General features: G+C 52.8%; 1 pseudogene; it reads right to left on the bottom strand.

Moving 5' to 3' along the window:
• Positions 1 to 431: 431 nt before the first annotated feature.
• LOC114905918 lies at positions 432 to 1,492 on the bottom strand (annotated as a pseudogene).
• Positions 1,493 to 4,739: the final 3,247 nt, after the last annotated feature.

Raw genomic sequence — 4,739 nt, 5'->3', positions numbered from 1 at the left:
GCTACTCTTCGTTGTGGTGCATGAGCTTCTCATTGCGGTGGCTTCTCTTGTTGCGGAGCACGGGCTCTAGGCGCGCGGGCTCAGTAGTTGTGGCTCGTGGGCTCTAGAGTGCAGGCTTAGTAGTTGTGGCGCACGGGCTCAGTTGCTCTGCAGCATGTGGGATCTTCCCGGACCAGGGCTCGAACCCGTGTCCCCTGCATTGGCAGGTGGGTTCTCAACCACTTCACCACCAGGGAAGCCCCAAAATCCATGATTTTTGAATGTTGAAAACCATTAGACTAGAATGAAAGACATATATGGAGCTGTATTACATATAAATATTATTATAGCATGGTTTTTAAAAAATGCTTGATAGTTAAGTCAATCTCATTTGATTTTTTGTTATTTACTATAGCATTTTTTGAAGTACCTTTTAGCAAAAATGCATACCGTTATACAATTTGTCCAGCTTTTGAATACAATTTTCCATACTTTCAGAAGAGATCAAATGATGGCAATACAGTTTGGAAATCCTTGTCACAGATCCATTTCTTAGGATTTTCATCTCGGAAATGTTGACTTGCATAAGCATCAGGACCATACTTGCTTGATAAATGCATCGTCGGGACATACTTTTTATTTTTATGGTAGAAAGAAAATGGCAAAAACCTATTGTCATTCACATTTCGAGTCCATTCCTGTCTCTGGAGCTGTGCTCTGGCCCCATTTAGCCCATCGATCGGTTCTGCCACTCGCAGCGTCGGTTCCAGAGGCTTGTAGCGCTGTTCCCATACTTCAGAGACATCGCAGAAGGGTCCCTGACATCGTTTCCTATCAATGGGTGGCAGAATTCCGGACGGAGGGAAGGACCAGGCACTCGGCAAGCCAGCCAGCTGCCGAGGCTGACAGAGTGCTTCGGCTTCGCTTTAGGTCTTCAGTGCATTAAAGGCTTTGCCTTCTGTAACCACAGCTCCCATGGATCAGGATCTTTTCTGAACTGTGAGTTGTATCTACCTGGAATCTGCTAGTGTTGGAGGGTCTCCCGCAGAGGTGGGGGGCGGCTGTGGCTCACCGTGGGGACAAGGACACTGGCCAACGTTATTTTTATGTGCTAACTTGACTGGGTTAAGGGAGGTCCAGAGAGCTGGTAAAGCCTTATTTCTGGGTGTGTCTGCGAGGGTGTTTGTGGAAGATATTTGCATTTGAATTAGGAGACTAAGCAAAGAGATCTGCCCTCACCAGTGTGCGTGGGCATCATGTAATCCATAGAGAGCCCAAATGAAACAGGTGAAGGAAGGGTGGATTCCCTCTCTCCTCTTGAGCTCAGATGTCCATCTTTTCCTGCCCTAGAGCTTCAGAGCTCTTGGTTCTCCCACCTTCAGACTCTGGGACTTACCCCATTGGCTTCCCGGGCTCTCAGGCCTCCGGACTTGGACTGAATTGTGCTGCTGGTTTTCCTGGGTCTCCAGCTTGCAGATGGCAGATCTGGGGGATGGCACTTCTTGGCCTCCATCCTGTGTGAGCCAATTTCTATCATAAATCTCCTCTTCTTTCTCCTATCTGTGTATCTATCTATCATCTCTTCTTGGTTCTGTTTCTCTGGAGAACCGTGACTAATACAGCGGGACAGGAGGAGGCTAGCCATTCCCATTCCAAAAGGGAGAGATTGGAAGGAAAATAGGGACCACGGGTCCCAGGAAAGTCTGAAACCTAGCAGGGCAAATTCCTTTTGATTTTAAGGCTTGCGAATAATCCTCTGGCTCAACGGTCTGCCCTCCGGGTTTGTTCTTTCACACCTCCATGCCGCGCACTCCGTATTCCCCGAGGACCAGAGGGCCGTCCTTTCCCTCCTCACCTGGGCCACTCCTCTCAGCCATCAGGCCTCGGCTGAAGCCTTCGTTCTCGCCTGTGTCACCTTCATGGACCACGGCCCCTCCTCCCCAAGGTCAGGAGAAGGAGCTGCCTTTTTAGAGAAAGCACCTCTGGCTCTGGCGGGTGAGCTGCTGCTCCGGTGGGTCCTTACAGCCCTGGCCTGTAACTGCGGATCCGCCCACCTCCCCACTAGACTGGGTGCCGCTGGATTTCAGGCACCAGCTGTTGTGTATCAGGTTTTAGCCCAGGGCCGGGCGCAGAGCTGCTGTGCGATATGTGAATGCCTGTGTGTCTGAGTGACGAACTGCACAAAGGAGCCTTTTCTGAACACCTACTGTGTGCAGAGCGTTGGACTTGGGCTGGACACTCTTGAGAGGGCGAGGAGGGACCATCTCACACTCATCATTAGAGACAACAGCTGTATCGCCCTGCAGAGCTGGAGGGGCCCTTGGCAGCAGGCGCTGGCACCTGACACATATTAACGCATCAGATCCTCAAACCAGCCCTGCGACCCTGTGACCCTGTGAGAGATTATGTAGCACAGTGTAAAGGCAAGCAACCAGGGGCCAGCCTGCTTTCAATCCAGGCTTTGCCACTTAGAAGCTGTGTGCCTTTGGGCAGTTTGTGCCTCCCTCTCTGTGCCTCCGTTTCCTCTTCTGTAAAATGGGGCTAATCGGGGTACCTACCTCACGGGGTTGGAGTGAGGATTCCGTGACTTCATATCTGTCAGGTGTCAGCTGTCACTCAGCTGCAGCCAGTTTCTAGCTGCTGCTGCAAAATGCTTGCCAGTGCAAAGCGTGCTCATACACCCAGGGACAGGGCTGGGAAACGCGAGTCCTGTACATGAAATGACTATAGTGCACCAACAGGCAACATGGACAAATAAATGTGTGTATGTGGGGAGGGGGACTGTGACACTGGGTATCTGTTGGTGGCAGCTCCTTCAAATGATAAGAGGCCTGGCCTGGGAGGCAAGACCCCGGGTTCCCAGCTCAGTCTTGCACCTGACCCAGTGTGGGACGTCGGGCAAGCTCCCTTCCGTCTCTGGGCTTCACTTCTGGCTCTCCACAGGCTTGGACCTCCCATCTGCAGCATTTTCCAGAAAGTCCCCCCACTTGCGTTGGTGGTTGAGAGACCAGTCCTGGGTTGCAGGCGGCCTCCAAGTGTGTCTGCCAGCAGGGAAGCAGCAGGCCTTGCGGAATGAGTATAGATGCCACCTGGTGCAATTCGAGTAACGAAACCAAAGGGCAAGGCGGTGGCTTGCCACTCTTCCTGTGAGCTGGGCCATTCGTCTCCCCAGCCCTTCCTCCTGAGCACAGAGGCAAGCAAGGCCAAGAAGATGCTTCAGTACCCAAGTGCATTCTCTCCGGGCACCTCATCACTGCCCCAGCACCTCGGGACCTAAGATGCAGTGCAGTCTTCCTGCCCCTGACATGCTGCTGCCCGAGGCTCTTCCAAGGTGGCACTATATGGGGAATTACGGTACTGGGCATTTGCCAGGAGGAAGAGAGTGTGTGCTTTACATGGGACTGAAATGTCCCTGCTGTTCAGAGAAAGGAGATTCAGAGAAGAAGGCAAAATCAGTGCCTCTTGCAGCAGCCAAATTTCCATCTCATTGCTGTGTGCCGGCAACGTGATGCCCAGAGCCAGATCACACAGGCTGGTGTCACGTTGCATCAGCGGCGAAACAAACAGCTTTAGTAATCAAGTCCCCTGGCTGCCGTGGCAGATGCCTGGCTGGCTGGGAGGGCCACAGTGATCACTCTAGAGATGTGGGGTTCTAAGCAAGCCAGACGTGGTGCCACACTGAGCCTTGAGGACGGCTCAGCTTCTTCCCCGTCCTGCCCCTGTCCCCAGGCCTGTCCCACAGAAGCCCTCCTTCCCAGTATGTGTCATTGTTCATTCCAGGGTCCTGGCCCTGTCTGTGAAGCCATAGCCACATAGCGGCTCCTCATTCCTGAAGAGCAAACGTGGCAGTGTGCCACATCACGGGCACCACCCCACCATGCCACTCTGTAGGCTCAGTCAGGCTGGTGGAATCAGAGCAGAACCCTCAAGAAAGTTCTGGACTGTAAATTCTGTAGTGTGGCCACGAGGGACCGCCTTTCTCTATAGTAGGATCAACAGCAAGCAGAACATTTCCTGCCCCCGATGGAGGCATAGAACCTGCTGTCCCAGCCAAACTCCATGCCAACCTCTCTTGCTCTCTGCTCAGGGCTTGTTCCTGATAATGAAATGGCCATTTTGCCTGTGTAACATTAGTGATTTATTAGTGATTATTGATTTTCTTTTTTAAAAAAAATTTGTTTATTTATTTATTTATTTTTGGCTGCGTTGGGTCTTCGTTGCTGCACGTGGGCTTTCTCTAGTTGCGGCGAGCGGGGGCTACTCTTCGGTGCGGTGCACGGGCTTCTCATTGTGGTGGCTTCTCTTGTTGCAGAGCATGGGCTCTAGGCACGTGGGCTTCAGTAGTTGTGGCACGCAGGCTTCAGTAGTTGTGGCTCGCAGGCTCTAGAGCACAGGCTCAGTAGTTGTGGCGCACGGGCTTAGTTGCTCCGTGGCATGTGGGATCTTCCCGGACCAGGGCTCGAACCCGTGTCCCCTGCATTGGCAGGCGGTTTCTTAGCCAACGCGCCACCAGGGAAGTCCCTGATTACTGATTTTCAATTGTGGTTTCTTGGGACTGTGGGATGCAGCAAATCCAAGGCATCCTGCCTGTGGATCTCCATCCATTTGCTTGAGGCCATGGGCTCGGATGCGAGCAGCTCATCCACGGCCCAAAGGGCCGCTTGCTGCTGTGCAGTTTCCTTCCACTCACTGTCTCCCGAAGACCCCTCCGTCCCTCTTCCTCCACAGCCCTAGCTACAGATGGGAGCGGACAGGACTTT

Source organism: Monodon monoceros, unplaced genomic scaffold (genome assembly GCF_005190385.1).
Source record: "Monodon monoceros isolate NGI ecotype Baffin Bay Population unplaced genomic scaffold, NGI_Narwhal_1 Super_Scaffold_22, whole genome shotgun sequence".
NCBI classification, from domain to species: domain Eukaryota; kingdom Metazoa; phylum Chordata; class Mammalia; order Artiodactyla; family Monodontidae; genus Monodon; species Monodon monoceros.
The sequence above is the reverse complement of the archived record's forward strand: the minus strand, read 5'-3'. Positions and strand labels throughout refer to the sequence as shown.